The following is a 17,717-nucleotide window of genomic DNA, read 5'->3' as shown; positions in this document are numbered from 1 at the left end:
TGTTTTATACTGCCTACACTTCATGCTAGCTAGGTGTTTATACAGATGTGTTTTATACTGCCTACACTTCATGCTACACTTTATTTAACCAGGTAGGCTAGTTGAGAACAAGTTCTCATTTACAACTGCGACCTGGCCAAGGTAAAGCAAAGCAGTGCGACACAAACAACAACACAGAGTTACTCATGGAATAAACAAACATACAGTCAATACAGTCAACACAGTAGAAAAAAAGTCTATATACAGTGTGTGCAAATGAGGTAACATAATAATTACAATTTAGCAATTAAACACTGGAGTGATAGATGTGCAGAGGATGAATTTGTAAGTAGAGATACTGGGGTGCAAAGGAGAAAAAAAATAACAGTATGGGGATGAGGTAGTTAGATGGGCAATTTACAGATGGGAAATGTGGAGGCGCAGTGACCTGTGAGCTGCTCTGACAGCTGGTGCTTAAAGTTAGTGAGGGAGATATGAGTCTCCAGCTTCAGTGATTTTTGCAATTCGTTCCAGTCATTGGCAGCAGAGAACTGGAAGGAAAGGCAGCCAAAATAGAAATTGGCTTTGGGGGTGACCAGTGAAATATACCTGCTGGAGCGAATGCTACAGGTGGGTGCTGCTCTGGTGACCAGTGAGCTGAGATAAGGTGGGACTTTACCTAGAAAAGATTTATAGATGACCTGGAGCCAGTGGGTTTGGCAACGAATTTGAAGCGAGGGCCAGCCAACGAGAGCATACAGGTCGCAGTGGTGGGTAGTATATGGGGCTTTGGTAACAAAACGGATGGCACTGTGATAGACTGCATCCAAATTGCTGAGTAGAGTGTTGGGAGGCTATTTTGTAAATGACATCGCCGAAGTCAAGGATCAGTAGGATAGTCAGTTTTACAAGGGTATGTTTGGCAGCATGAGTGAAGGAAGTTTTGTTGCGAAATAGGAAGACGATTCTAGATTTCATTTTGGATTGGAGATGCTTAATGTGAGTCTGGAAGGAGAGTTTACAGTCTAACCAGACACCTAGGTATTTGCAGATGTCCACATATTCTACGTCAGAACCGTCCAGAGTAGTGATGCTGGACGGGCGGGCAGGTGCTGGTAGCGATCGGTTGAAGAGCATGCATTTAGTTTTACTTGCTTTTAAGAGCAGTCAGAGGCCACGGAAGGAGAGTTGTATGGCATTGAAGCTCGTTTGGAGGGCTGTTAACACAGTGTCCAAAGAAGGGACAGAAGTATACAGAATGGTATCGTCTGCGTAGAGGTGGATCAGAGAATCACCAGCAGCAAGAGTGATATCATTGATGTATACAGAAAAAAGAGTCGGCCCGAGAATTGAACCCTGTGGCACCCACACAGAGACTGCCAGAGGTCTGGACAACAGGCCCTCCGATTTGACATACTGAACTCTGTCTGACAAGTATTTGGTGAACCAGGTGAGGCAGTAATTTGAGAAACCAAGGCTGTTGAGTCTGCCGATAAGAATGTGGTGATTGACAGAGTCAAAAGCCTTGGCCAGGTCTATGAATACAGCTGCACAGTAATGTCTCTTATCGATGGAGGTTATGATATTGTTTGGAACTTGAGCGTGGCTGAGGTGCACCCATGACCAGCTCGGAAACCAGATTGCATTGTCGAGAAGGTACGGTGGGATTCGAAATGGTCGGTGATCTGTTTGTTGACTTGGCTTTGTTAGTACACAATTATTGTCTGGACTGTAAACTGCAGGTATGTAGGCTAATTTGAATAACCACTCAAACATCCTTTTGAATGCATGTTTCAAGCCAAAACTAAGCTCTGATTATACAACCATTTGGATCAGTTATGGTAGTGACAGGTGTGCTCCATAACGAGCAGCCTGGAGACCAAGAGGCCAGAGAGGGAGCACACATGACAAATTACATGGTTAAAAATGGAAACACTTTTACTACCCCACACACTTGACTGCTGAATCAAGTGCACTTACCGCCAACAGCGCCCCCCCCCCATAAAAAGGAATTCAATGCTTTATTGTTGGGTTTGTTACAGAAATGTTTGGTGATAGACTTGCGATCAACTGATTGGTGACCACTGTTCTAAAGAATCCAAAAACACACGATCCAGCAGCGGTGGCATCTGCTGCTCGAGCCAGCCTCTGCGCCTCAATTTCCAATGGTCGTTGTGAGAATCAGTCAGTTGGTTAACAGTCGTGGTCAGCCAAAGAAGTTACCAAAAAGTTCAAAACAGGTCATTATAGCTATTGTGTTTGTAGTTGTTTATGTTGTCACAGCCGCTAATTATGACATTGTAGCTAGCTTAATTTCTGGATTGTTCATGGCTGTTTCACTGTCAACTGTCAGCTAATGTTAATGTTAGCTAGCTGGCTATCGTAGCTAATTGTTAGATTAGGTAGGTGAATATATTTATGATCTAGCCGTTAGTTATCTAATTGAATAACTAACTAATACTGACTGTAGACCCTGCCACATACCTAGTGTTTATGTTTGTTAAACATCGGTAATATAGCTAAGACTAGGCAAGACAGTAGCCGGTTACCATACTGTAGCTAGCTAACATTATTTAGCTACCAGTCGCAGTTAGCAAATGTTAAGCTAGCTCTGTCAGTGAGTCACAAAAGACTTGGTAATATAGCTAAGACTAGGCAAGACAGTAGCCGGTTAACATACTGTAGCTAGCTAACATGATTTAGCTACCAGTCGCAGTTAGCAAACATTAAGCTAGCTCTGTCCAGTGAGTCACAAAAGACTTGGTAATAATGCTAAGACTAGGCAAGACAGTAGCCGGTTAACATACTGTAGCTAGCTAACATTATTTAGCTACCAGTCGCAGTTAGCAAACGTTAAGTTAGCTCTGTCCAGTGAGTCACAAAAGACTTGGTAATATAGCTAAGACTAGGCAAGACAGTAGCCGGTTAACATACTGTAGCTAGCTAACATTATTTAGCTACCAGTCGCAGTTAGCAAACGTTAAGTTAGCTCTGTCCAGTGAGTCACAAAAGACTTGGTAATATAGCTAAGACTAGGCAAGACAGTAGCCGGTTAACATACTGTAGCTAGCTAACATTATTTAGCTACCAGTCGCAGTTAGCAAACGTTAACGCTCTGTCCAGTGAGTCACAAATTACTTAGTAATATAGCTAAGACTAGGCAAGACAGTAGCCGGTTAACATACTGTAGCTAGCTAACATGATTTAGCTACCAGTCGCAGTTAGCAAACATTAAGCTAGCTCTGTCCAGTGAGTCACAAAAGACTTGGTAATAATGCTAAGACTAGGCAAGACAGTAGCCGGTTAACATACTGTAGCTAGCTAACATGATTTAGCTACCAGTCGCAGTTAGCAAACATTAAGCTAGCTCTGTCCAGTGAGTCACAAAAGACTTGGTAATAATGCTAAGACTAGGCAAGACAGTAGCCGGTTAACATACTGTAGCTAGCTAACATGATTTAGCTACCAGTCGCAGTTAGCAAACGTTAAGCTAGCTCTGTCCAGTGAGTCACAAAAGACTTGGTAATATAGCTAAGACTAGGCAAGACAGTAGCCGGTTAACATACTGTAGCTAGCTAACATTATTTAGCTACCAGTCGCAGTTAGCAAACGTTAACGCTCTGTCCAGTGAGTCACAAATTACTTAGTAATATAGCTAAGACTAGGCAAGACAGTAGCCGGTTAACATACTGTAGCTAGCTAACATGATTTAGCTACCAGTCGCAGTTAGCAAACATTAAGCTAGCTCTGTCCAGTGAGTCACAAAAGACTTGGTAATAATGCTAAGACTAGGCAAGACAGTAGCCGGTTAACATACTGTAGCTAGCTAACATTATTTAGCTACCAGTCGCAGTTAGCAAACGTTAACGCTCTGTCCAGTGAGTCACAAATTACTTAGTAATATAGCTAAGACTAGGCAAGACAGTAGCCGGTTAACATACTGTAGCTAGCTAACATGATTTAGCTACCAGTCACAGTTAGCAAACGTTAAGCTAGCTCTGTCCAGTGAGTCACAAAAGACTTGGTAATATAGCTAAGACTAGGCAAGACAGTAGCCGGTTAACATACTGTAGCTAGCTAACATGATTTAGCTACCAGTCACAGTTAGCAAACGTTAAGCTAGCTCTGTCCAGTGAGTCACAAAAGACTTGGTAATATAGCTAAGACTAGGCAAGACAGTAGCCGGTTAACATACTGTAGCTAGCTAACATTATTTAGCTACCAGTCGCAGTTAGCAAACGTTAAGCTAGCTCTGTCCAGTGAGTCACAAAAGACTTGAGTCGTGATGAGTCGTTCACAAACAAACAGTTATTTCTTCGAACAGATCTTTTGGTGAACGTCGGGAACCGAATCGCATTGGTGAAAGAGCAGTTCATTTGGCTCCCTGATTTGCAAAATGCTATTCCCACTTTTTGGCCTCAAAACAACGTTTTTCTGCAGTCATTCACATGAAGAAAATAAGGAAATACTGGCGACGCACATCAGGGTGAGAATTCATCTGCGAGTGGGTAACCCGCCTCTACCACCGTTCCATTGGCCAATGTGTGATCACTGGAAAATAAACGTGATGACCTCCGTTCGAGACTATCCTACCAAAGCGACATCTAAAACTGTAATAGCTTGTGTTTCACCGAGTCGTGGCTGAACGACGACATAGATAATATAGAGCTGGGTGGGTTCTGTGCATCGGCAGGACAGAACAGCTACGTCCGGTAAGACGAGTGGTGGTGAGTTTATTTGTCAATAACAGCTGGTGTGCGCTGTCTAATATTAAAGACTGTAGACTGACTGTAGATCCTGCCACATACCTCTTGTGGCAGAGCCGTTGAATTGTGACTCTACTTTGTCTCTATACTGATGCTTAGCTTGTTTGATTGTCAATGTTGTTGTTTGACGCAATGCGGAACATATCCCAATCCACGTGATCGAAGCAATCTTGAAGCGTGGAATCAGATTGGTCGGACCAGCATTGAACAGACCTGAGCGCGGGAGCGTCCTGTTTTAGTTTCTGTCTATAGGCTGGAAGGAACAAAATGGAGTCGTGGTCAGCTTTTCCGAAAGGAGGGCGTGGGATGGCTTTATATGCGTCGCGGAAGTTAGAATGACAATGATCCAGGGTTTTACCAGCCCTGGTTGGGCAATCGATATGCTGATAGAATTTAGGGAGTCTTGTTTTCAGATTAGCCTTGTTAAAATCCCCAGCTACAATGAATGCAGCCTCAGGATATATGGATTCCAGTTTACAAAGAGTCAAATAAAGTTTGTTCAGGGCCATCGATGTGTCTGTTTGGGGGGGAATATATGTGGCTGTGATTATAATCACAGAGAGAAGATAATTATCTTGGTAGATAATGCGGTCAACATTTGATTGTGAGGAATTCTAAATCAGGTGAACAGAAGGACTTGAGTTCCTGTATGTTGTTATGATCACACCACGTCTCGTTAATCATAAGGCATGCCCCCCCGCCCCTCTTCTTTGCGTGAAGAAACCAGCTGGCTGTACCGACTCCGATAGCGTGTCTCGAGTGAGCCATGTTTCCGTGAAGCAAAGAACGTTACAGTCTCTGATGTCTCTCTGGAATGCTACCCTTGCTCAGATTTCATCAACCTTGTTGTCAAGAGACTGGACATTGGGGAGTAGTATGCTAGGGAGGGGTGCACGATGTGCCCGTCTCCGGAGCCTGACCAGAAGACTGCTTCTACAGAGGATCCACTTCGGGAAAGTAGTATTCCTGTTCTTAATGATGGTGAGTTGACATTGCTCTTATATCCAGTAGTTCCTCCCGACTGTATGTAATGAAACCTAAGATGACCTGGGGTACCAATGTAATAAATAACACGTAAAAAAAACTAAATACTGCATAGTTTCCTAGGAACGTGAAGCGAGGCGGCCATCTCTGTCGGCGTCGGAAGTTCTGACCACTACTCCGATGCAGATGAGATACGGAGGTTTATGTGAAATGTTACATACACAGCTGGACAAGATGGAAACGGACACAGTGACAGTGTGCACCGAGGAAGAGGACAGGGACAGACATGGCTGGACAAGATGGAAACGGACACAGTGACAGTCAGTGTGCACCGAGGAAGAGGACAGGGACAGACATGGCTGGACAAGATGGAAACGGACACAGTGACAGTGTGCACCGAGGACAGACAGGACAGGGACAGACATGGCGAGGAAGAGGACAGGGACAGACATGGCTGGACAAATAAGATGGAAACGGACACAGTGACAGTGTGCACCGAGGAAGAGGACAGGGACAGACATGGCTGGACAAGATGGAAACGGACACAGTGACAGTGTGCACCGAGGAAGAGGACAGGGACAGACATGGCTGGACAAGATGGAAACGGACACAGTGACAGTGTGCACCGAGGAAGAGGACAGGGACAGACATGGCTGGACAAGATGCACCGAGGAAGAGGACAGGGACAGACAACGGACACAGTGACAGTGTGCACCGAGGAAGAGGACAGGGACAGACATGGCTGGACAAGATGGAAACGGACACAGTGACAGTGTGCACCGAGGAAGAGGACAGGGACAGACATGGCTGGACAAGATGGAAACGGACACAGTGACAGTGTGCACCGAGGAAGAGGACAGGGACAGACATGGCTGGACAAGATGGAAACGGACACAGTGACAGTGTGCACCGAGGAAGAGGACAGGGACAGACATGGCTGGACAAGATGGAAACGGACACAGTGACAGTGTGCACCGAGGAAGAGGACAGGGACAGACATGGCTGGACAAGATGGAAACGGACACAGTGACAGTGTGCACCGAGGAAGAGGACAGGGACAGACATGGCTGGACAAGATGGAAACGGACACAGTGACAGTGTGCACCGAGGAAGAGGACAGGGACAGACATGGCTGTGACAAGATGGAAACGACAGACACAGTGACAGTGTGCACCGAGGAAGAGGACAGGGACAGACATGGCTGGACAAGATGGAAACGGACACAGTGACAGTGTGCACCGAGGAAGAGGACAGGGACAGACATGGCTGGACAAGATGGAAACGGACACAGTGACAGTGTGCACCGAGGAAGAGGACAGGGACAGACATGGCTGGACAAGATGGAAACGGACACAGTGACAGTGTGCACCGAGGAAGAGGACAGGGACAGACATGGCTGGACAAGATGGAAACGGACACAGTGACAGTGTGCACCGAGGAAGAGGACAGGGACAGACATGGCTGGACAAGATGGAAACGGACACAGTGACAGTGTGCACCGAGGAAGAGGACAGGGACAGACATGGCTGGACAAGATGGAAACGGACACAGTGACAGTGTGCACCGAGGAAGAGGACAGGGACAGACATGGCTGGCTGGACAAGATGGAAACAGACATGGCTGGACACAGACACAGTGACAGTGTGCACCGAGGAAGAGGACAGGGACAGACATGGCTGGACAAGATGGAAACGGACACAGTGACAGTGTGCACCGAGGAAGAGGACAGGGACAGACATGGCTGGACAAGATGGAAACGGACACAGTGAGGACAGTGTGCACGGACACAGTGAGGAAGAGGACAGGGACAGACATGGCTGGACAAGATGGAAACGGACACAGTGACAGTGTGCACCGAGGAAGAGGAGGGAAGACATGGCTGGACAGGGACAGACATGGCTGGACAAGATGGAAACGGACACAGTGACAGTGTGCACCGAGGAAGAGGACAGGGACAGACATGGCTGGACAAGATGGAAACGGACACAGTGACAGTGTGCACCGAGGAAGAGGACAGGGACAGACATGGCTGGACAAGATGGAAACGGACACAGTGACAGTGTGCACCGAGGAAGAGGACAGGGACAGACATGGCTGGACAAGATGGAAACGGACACAGTGACAGTGTGCACCGAGGAAGAGGACAGGGACAGACATGGCTGGACAAGATGGAAACGGACACAGTGACAGTGTGCACCGAGGAAGAGGACAGGGACAGACATGGCTGGACAAGATGGAAACGGACACAGTGACAGTGTGCACCGAGGAAGAGGACAGGGACAGACATGGCTGGACAAGATGGAAACGGACACAGTGACAGTGTGCACCGAGGAAGAGGACAGGGACAGACATGGCTGGACAAGATGGAAACGAGGAAGAGGACAGGGACAGACATGGCTGGACACAGTGACAGTGTGCACCGAGGAAGAGGACAGGGACAGACATGGCTGGACAAGATGGAAACGGACACAGTGACAGTGTGCACCGAGGAAGAGGACAGGGACAGACATGGCTGGACAAGATGGAAACGGACACAGTGACAGTGTGCACCGAGGAAGAGGACAGGGACAGACATGGCTGGACAAGATGGAAACGGACACAGTGACAGTGTGCACCGAGGAAGAGGACAGGGACAGACATGGCTGGACAAGATGGAAACGGACACAGTGACAGTGTGCACCGAGGAAGAGGACAGGGACAGACATGGCTGGACAAGATGGAAACGGACACAGTGACAGTGTGCACCGAGGAAGAGGACAGGGACAGACATGGCTGGACAAGATGGAAACGGACACAGTGACAGTGTGCACCGAGGAAGAGGACAGGGACAGACATGGCTGGACAAGATGGAAACGGACACAGTGACAGTGTGCACCGAGGAAGAGGACAGGGACAGACATGGCTGGACAAGATGGAAACGGACACAGTGACAGTGTGCACCGAGGAAGAGGACAGGGACAGACATGGCTGGACAAGATGGAAACGGACACAGTGACAGTGTGCACACGAGGAAGAGGACAGGGACAGACATGGCTGGACAAGATGGAAACGGACACAGTGACAGTGTGCACCGAGGAAGAGGACAGGGACAGACATGGCTGGACAAGATGGAAACGGACACAGTGACAGTGTGCACCGAGGAAGAGGACAGGGACAGACATGGCTGGACAAGATGGAAACGGACACAGTGACAGTGTGCACCGAGGAAGAGGACAGGGACAGACATGGCTGGACAAGATGGAAACGGACACAGTGACAGTGTGCACCGAGGAAGAGGACAGGGACAGACATGGCTGGACAAGATGGAAACGGACACAGTGACAGTGTGCACCGAGGAAGAGGACAGGGACAGACATGGCTGGACAAGATGGAAACGGACACAGTGACAGTGTGCACCGAGGAAGAGGACAGGGACAGACATGGCTGGACAAGATGGAAACGGACACAGTGACAGTGTGCACCGAGGAAGAGGACAGGGACAGACATGGCTGGACAAGATGGAAACGGACACAGTGACAGTGTGCACCGAGGAAGAGGACAGGGACAGACATGGCTGGACAAGATGGAAACGGACACAGTGACAGTGTGCACCGAGGAAGAGGACAGGGACAGACATGGCTGGACAAGATGGAAACGGACACAGTGACAGTGTGCACCGAGGAAGAGGACAGGGACAGACATGGCTGGACAAGATGGAAACGGACACAGTGACAGTGTGCACCGAGGAAGAGGACAGGGACAGACATGGCTGGACAAGATGGAAGGGACGGACACAGTGACAGTGTGCACCGAGGAAGAGGACAGGGACAGACATGGCTGGACAAGATGGAAACGGACACAGTGACAGTGTGCACCGAGGAAGAGGACAGGGACAGACATGGCTGGACAAGATGGAAACGGACACAGTGACAGTGTGCACCGAGGAAGAGGACAGGGACAGACATGGCTGGACAAGATGGAAACGGACACAGTGACAGTGTGCACCGAGGAAGAGGACAGGGACAGACATGGCTGGACAAGATGGAAACGGACACAGTGACAGTGTGCACCGAGGAAGAGGACAGGGACAGACATGGCTGGACAAGATGGAAACGGACACAGTGACAGTGTGCACCGAGGAAGAGGACAGGGACAGACATGGCTGGACAAGATGGAAACGGACACAGTGACAGTGTGCACCGAGGAAGAGGACAGGGACAGACATGGCTGGACAAGATGGAAACGGACACAGTGACAGTGTGCACCGAGGAAGAGGACAGGGACAGACATGGCTGGACAAGATGGAAACGGACACAGTGACAGTGTGCACCGAGGAAGAGGACAGGGACAGACATGGCTGGACAAGATGGAAACGGACACAGTGACAGTGTGCACCGAGGAAGAGGACAGGGACAGACATGGCTGGACAAGATGGAAACGGACACAGTGACAGTGTGCACCGAGGAAGAGGACAGGGACAGACATGGCTGGACAAGATGGAAACGGACACAGTGACAGTGTGCACCGAGGAAGAGGACAGGGACAGACATGGCTGGACAAGATGGAAACGGACACAGTGACAGTGTGCACCGAGGAAGAGGACAGGGACAGACATGGCTGGACAAGATGGAAACGGACACAGTGACAGTGTGCACCGAGGAAGAGGACAGGGACAGACATGGCTGGACAAGATGGAAACGGACACAGTGACAGTGACAAGATGGAAACGGACACAGTGACAGACCTGCACCGAGGAAGAGGACAGGGACAGACATGGCTGGACAAGATGGAAACGGACACAGTGACAGTGTGCACCGAGGAAGAGGACAGGGACAGACATGGCTGGACAAGATGGAAACGGACACAGTGACAGTGTGCACCGAGGAAGAGGACAGGGACAGACATGGCTGGACAAGATGGAAACGGACACAGTGACAGTGTGCACCGAGGAAGAGGACAGGGACAGACATGGCTGGACAAGATGGAAACGGACACAGTGACAGTGTGCACCGAGGAAGAGGACAGGGACAGACATGGCTGGACAAGATGGAAACGGACACAGTGACAGTGTGCACCGAGGAAGAGGACAGGGACAGACATGGCTGGACAAGATGGAAACGGACACAGTGACAGTGTGCACCGAGGAAGAGGACAGGGACAGACATGGCTGGACAAGATGGAAACGGACACAGTGACAGTGTGCACCGAGGAAGAGGACAGGGACAGACATGGCTGGACAAGATGGAAACGGACACAGTGACAGTGTGCACCGAGGAAGAGGACAGGGACAGACATGGCTGGACAAGATGGAAACGGACACAGTGACAGTGTGCACCGAGGAAGAGGACAGGGACAGACATGGCTGGACAAGATGGAAACGGACACAGTGACAGTGTGCACCGAGGAAGAGGACAGGGACAGACATGGCTGGACAAGATGGAAACGGACACAGTGACAGTGTGCACCGAGGAAGAGGACAGGGACAGACATGGCTGGACAAGATGGAAACGGACACAGTGACAGTGTGCACCGAGGAAGAGGACAGGGACAGACATGGCTGGACAAGATGGAAACGGACACAGTGACAGTGTGCACCGAGGAAGAGGACAGGGACAGACATGGCTGGACAAGATGGAAACGGACACAGTGACAGTGTGCACCGAGGAAGAGGACAGGGACAGACATGGCTGGACAAGATGGAAACGGACACAGTGACAGTGTGCACCGAGGAAGAGGACAGGGACAGACATGGCTGGACAAGATGGAAACGGACACAGTGACAGTGTGCACCGAGGAAGAGGACAGGGACAGACATGGCTGGACAAGATGGAAACGGACACAGTGACAGTGTGCACCGAGGAAGAGGACAGGGACAGACATGGCTGGACAAGATGGAAACGGACACAGTGACAGTGTGCACCGAGGAAGAGGACAGGGACAGACATGGCTGGACAAGATGGAAACGGACACAGTGACAGTGTGCACCGAGGAAGAGGACAGGGACAGACATGGCTGGACAAGATGGAAACGGACACAGTGACAGTGTGCACCGAGGAAGAGGACAGGGACAGACATGGCTGGACAAGATGGAAACGGACACAGTGACAGTGTGCACCGAGGAAGAGGACAGGGACAGACATGGCTGGACAAGATGGAAACGGACACAGTGACAGTGTGCACCGAGGAAGAGGACAGGGACAGACATGGCTGGACAAGATGGAAACGGACACAGTGACAGTGTGCACCGAGGAAGAGGACAGGGACAGACATGGCTGGACAAGATGGAAACGGACACAGTGACAGTGTGCACCGAGGAAGAGGACAGGGACAGACATGGCTGGACAAGATGGAAACGGACACAGTGACAGTGTGCACCGAGGAAGAGGACAGGGACAGACATGGCTGGACAAGATGGAAACGGACACAGTGACAGTGTGCACCGAGGAAGAGGACAGGGACAGACATGGCTGGACAAGATGGAAACGGACACAGTGACAGTGTGCACCGAGGAAGAGGACAGGGACAGACATGGCTGGACAAGATGGAAACGGACACAGTGACAGTGTGCACCGAGGAAGAGGACAGGGACAGACATGGCTGGACAAGATGGAAACGGACACAGTGACAGTGTGCACCGAGGAAGAGGACAGGGACAGACATGGCTGGACAAGATGGAAACGGACACAGTGACAGTGTGCACCGAGGAAGAGGACAGGGACAGACATGGCTGGACAAGATGGAAACGGACACAGTGACAGTGTGCACCGAGGAAGAGGACAGGGACAGACATGGCTGGACAAGATGGAAACGGACACAGTGACAGTGTGCACCGAGGAAGAGGACAGGGACAGACATGGCTGGACAAGATGGAAACGGACACAGTGACAGTGTGCACCGAGGAAGAGGACAGGGACAGACATGGCTGGACAAGATGGAAACGGACACAGTGACAGTGTGCACCGAGGAAGAGGACAGGGACAGACATGGCTGGACAAGATGGAAACGGACACAGTGACAGTGTGCACCGAGGAAGAGGACAGGGACAGACATGGCTGGACAAGATGGAAACGGACACAGTGACAGTGTGCACCGAGGAAGAGGACAGGGACAGACATGGCTGGACAAGATGGAAACGGACACAGTGACAGTGTGCACCGAGGAAGAGGACAGGGACAGACATGGCTGGACAAGATGGAAACGGACACAGTGACAGTGTGCACCGAGGAAGAGGACAGGGACAGACATGGCTGGACAAGATGGAAACGGACACAGTGACAGTGTGTACCGAGGAAGAGGACAGGGACAGACATGGCTGGACAAGATGGAAAGGGACACAGTGACAGTGTGCACCGAGGAAGAGGACAGGGACAGACATGGCTGGACAAGATGGAAACGGACACAGTGACAGTGTGCACCGAGGAAGAGGACAGGGACAGACATGGCTGGACAAGATGGAAACGGACACAGTGACAGTGTGCACCGAGGAAGAGGACAGGGACAGACATGGCTGGACAAGATGGAAACGGACACAGTGACAGTGTGCACCGAGGAAGAGAGGCCACGGACAGTTGAATCTTCACTGCTTGACATGTATGATGAAATCCTGGTTGAGAATGAAACGACTGAACAAATTATCAACGAAACAGCACAGCAAGTAACTGAAAGAAATAGGTTTTGATTATGTTTTACTGGTAATGGGGACATACGTAAATTCCCCAAAAATAACTTTTGGGTCGGTGTCTGGTGTGGTGTGTGTGTGTGTAACCTTTATTTAACCAGGCAAGTCAGTTAAGAGCAAATTCTTATTTACAATGACGGCCTACCCCGGCCCAACTCGGAACGACGTTTGGCTAATTGAGCGGACCCTATTGGAGTCCCAATCACGTCCGGATGTGATACAGCCTGGGTTCCAACCAGGGACTGTAGTGACGTCTCTTGCACTGAGATGCAGTGCCTTAGACCGCTGTGTCCGTGTGTATGTTAACTATTTAACTGTACTAGAATACTTAAAAGGCCACTAAAATGTAAAATATTGGTTATCGGTATCGGTATCCAGACAAATTTAAATCCGTTTTATCATTTTTTTTTACCAGCATGTCACAGGTGCAACCAGAGGACAAACAATTCCATGCCACCTTTACTCCACACACAGAGATGCGTACAAAGCTCTCCCTTGCCCTCCATTTTGCAAGTCTGACCATAACTCTATCCTTCTGACTCCTACCAGTGACTCGCTCAATACGGAAGTTGTTAGATGATGAGGATGCTACGCTACAGGACTGTTTTGATAGCACAGACTGGTATATATTCCAGGATTCATCCAATGGCAATGAGGAGTATACTAATTCAGTCACCGGCTTCATCAATAAGTGCATCGACGACGTCTTCCCCACAGTGACCGCACATACATATCCCAACCAGAAGCCATGGATTACAGGCAACATCTGCACCAACCTAGAGCTGGACATTAATCCAGATTCTTATAAGAAATCTCACTATGCCATCAGACGAACAATTAACAGGCAAAGTGTCAATACAGGACTAAGACTGAATCCTACTACACCGGCTTTGACGGTGTGTGGCAGGGCTTGCAAACTTTTACGGACTACAAAGGAAAACCCAGCCACGAGCTGCCCAGTGACGCGAGCCTACCAGACGGGCTAAATGCCTTTTATGCTCGCTTTGAGGGAAGCAACACTGAAGCATGCATGAGAGCACCAGCTGTTCCGGACGACTGTGTGATCACGCTCTCCATAGTCATCCCAGAAACCCTAGACCCACTCCAATTCGCGTACCGCCCCGACAGATCCACAGATGACGCAATCTCAATTGCATTCCACACTGCGCTTTCCCATCTGGACAAAAGGAACACGTATGTGAGAATGTTGTTCATTATTGACTACAGCTCAGCGTTCAACACCATAGTGCCCTCAAAGCTCATCAATAAGCTAAGGACCCTGGGACTAAACACCTCCCTCTGCAACTGGATCCTGTACTTCCTGATGGGCCGCCGCCAGGTGGTAAGGGTAGGCAACAACACATCTGCCACGCTGATCCTCAACATGGGGGCCCCTCAGGAGTGCATGCTTAGTCACCTCCGGTACTCCCTGTTCACCCATGACTGTGTGGCCAAGTACGACTCCAACACGGTGGTAGGCCTGATCACTGACAACAATGAGACAGGCTATAGGGAGGAGGTAAAAAAACTGGCAGTGTGGTGCTAGGAGAACAACCGCTCCCTCAACCTGAGCAAGACAAAGATGATTGTGGACTACAGGAAAAGGAGGGCCGTTGATGTGAATGCCCTCATTCACATCAACGGGGCTGTAGTGGAGCAGGCTGAGCATTTCAAGTTCCTTTGTGTCCACATCACCAACAAACTATCATGGTCCAAACACACCAAGAAAGTTGTGAAGAGGGCATAACAAAGCCTTTTCCCCCTCAGGAGACTGAAAAAGATTTGGTATGAGTCCCCAGATCCAATCGAGAGCATCCTGACCGGATGCATCACCGCCTGGTATGGCAACTGCTTGGCATCCGACCGTAAGACGCTACAGAGGGTAGTGCTTATGGCCCAGTACATCACTGGGGCCAAGCTTCCTGCCATCTAGGACCTGTATACTAGGCGGTGTCAGAGAAAGGCCCCAAAAATGGTCATAGACTCCAGTCACCCAAGTCATAGACTGTTCTCCCTGCTGCCGCAAGTATAGGTCCAAAAGGTTTCTTAACAGCTTCTACCCCGAAGCCATAAGACTGTTGAACAATTAATCAATTTGCCATTTTAGCATTGACTCCCCCCCCTCCTTTGTTTATACACTGCTGCTACTCACTGTATATTATCTATGCATAGTCACTTTACCCCTACCTACATGTACAAATTACCTCAACTAACCTGTACCTCCTTACACCTCCTTGACACGGTACCGGTGGCCACAGTATATAGCCTATTCATTTTTACTTTGGTTTATTTAGTAAATATTTTCTTAAAACTGCATTATTGGTTAAAACTTCTTATGGCTGCAATCCCGTTAATGGGAGAGATATGACAACAGCCAGTGAAAGTGCAGGGCGCCAATTTCAAAACATCAAAAATCTCATAATTAAAATTCCTCAAACATACATGTATCTCATACCATTATAAAGCTAATCTTGTTGTTAATCCCGCCACAGTGACCGATTTCAAATATGCTTTAAAGTAAAAGCACCACAAACAATTATGTTAGGTCACCACATAGCCACAGAAAAACACAGCCATTTTTCCAGCCAGAGTCACAAAAACCACAAATAGAGATACAATTAATCATTAACCTTTGATCATCTTCTTCTGATGACACTCATAGGACTTCATGTTACACAATACATGCATGTTTTGTTTGATAAAGTTCATATTTATCAAATATGAGTTTACATTGGCGCGTTACATTCACTAGTTCCAAAAACATCTAGTGATTTTGCATAGCCACATCATTCAACATAAATACTCAACATAAATGTAGATGATAATACAAGTTATACCCATGGAATTATAGATATACCTCTCCTTAATGCAACCGCTGTGTCAGATTTAAAAAAAAACTTTACGGAAAAAGAAAACTATGCAATAATCTGAGACGGCGCTCAAAAGTAAAAGTCACAATTAGCCGCAATGATGTCGTCAACATAAACAAGAAATTACATGATAACTATTCCCTTACCTTTGATGATCTACATCAGAAAGCACCCAGGAAGAACCCCAGAGCCAGGCTCTGAAGGATTATCATTCTTCTTCTAGCTGTGCTGGTGGAGATTATAAAAAAGGTACAGCCGTTTAGGCCAGATCGTTTCTTCAGACAGAAACAGCAGAGACTGGATCAACAGCATGACCAGTTGGACTGGGGACAGGGACAGCCAGGAGTCATCAGGACAGATATTCCTGAGGCATGTTCCTAGAGCTCAAGTCGTGCATCCTTTATTAGTCCATGTCCTTAGTAGAGTTCAAATGTAATATTTGACACTTGTTCTCTGTGTACGTAAACCATTATTGTGTGGCAAAACAGCTGTCACCTAAGTGTAACATACAGTGGGGCATAAAAATATTTAGTCAGCCACCAATTGTGCAAGTTCTCCCACTTAAAAAGATGAGAGAGGCCTGTAATTTTCATCATAGGTACAGAAAATCACATTGTAGGATTTTTTATGAATTTATTTGCAAATTATGGTGGGAAATAAGTATTTGGTCACCTACGAACAAGCAAGATTTCTGGCTCTCACAGACCTGTAACTTCTTCTTTAAGAGGCTCTTCTGTCCTCCACTCGTTACCTGTATTAATGGCACCTGTTTGAATTTGTTATCAGTATAAAAGACACCTGTCCACAACCTCAAACAGTCACACTCCAAACTCCACTATGGCCAAGACCAAAGAGCTGTCAAAGGACACCAGAAACAAAATTGTAGACCTGCACCAGTAATATGTCTTCATGCAGTTAATACTTGAATTTACTTTTATCAAGCGTTTGCTTATGTTTGCGCAACTTGCGAGTTAATATGAATCTGATGTAAATGCTAAAGAGGACAACTGACAACGGTTGCAGGTTCCAGGCTGAAAGGCCAGGTAGTTCTAGTGTTGAGGCATAAGCCATGAATCTGATGTAAATGCTAAAGAGGACAACTGACAACGGTTGCAGGTTCCAGGCTGAAAGGCCAGGTAGTTCTAGTGTTGAGGCATAAGCCATAATCAAGGCATATATATAATTAGAAAATGAAAAGATATGTGGCCTGATCTAGTCACTTAAAAAAAACCAGGACCTGAATCTGTGCAATAGAAACTCTAGTTTCTGTTGCAAACCCCCCCCCTGATAATAAATACATCCCAACCCGTGTAGCCAAGACGGAAAATGGAAGCCTAGTAATTCCACTCGATTGTGAGAAAGGACAGTTTCTCGCAAAACCCACAGATTTGGACAATTTGAACACGTGCACTGTCTCAGTTGAAATTGTCCAAAATAACCATTGAATGGTCGTGTATCACA

This window comes from Oncorhynchus gorbuscha, linkage group LG22 (assembly GCF_021184085.1).
Source record: "Oncorhynchus gorbuscha isolate QuinsamMale2020 ecotype Even-year linkage group LG22, OgorEven_v1.0, whole genome shotgun sequence".
Lineage (NCBI taxonomy): Eukaryota > Metazoa > Chordata > Actinopteri > Salmoniformes > Salmonidae > Oncorhynchus > Oncorhynchus gorbuscha.
Note: the sequence above shows the minus strand (reverse complement) of the source record.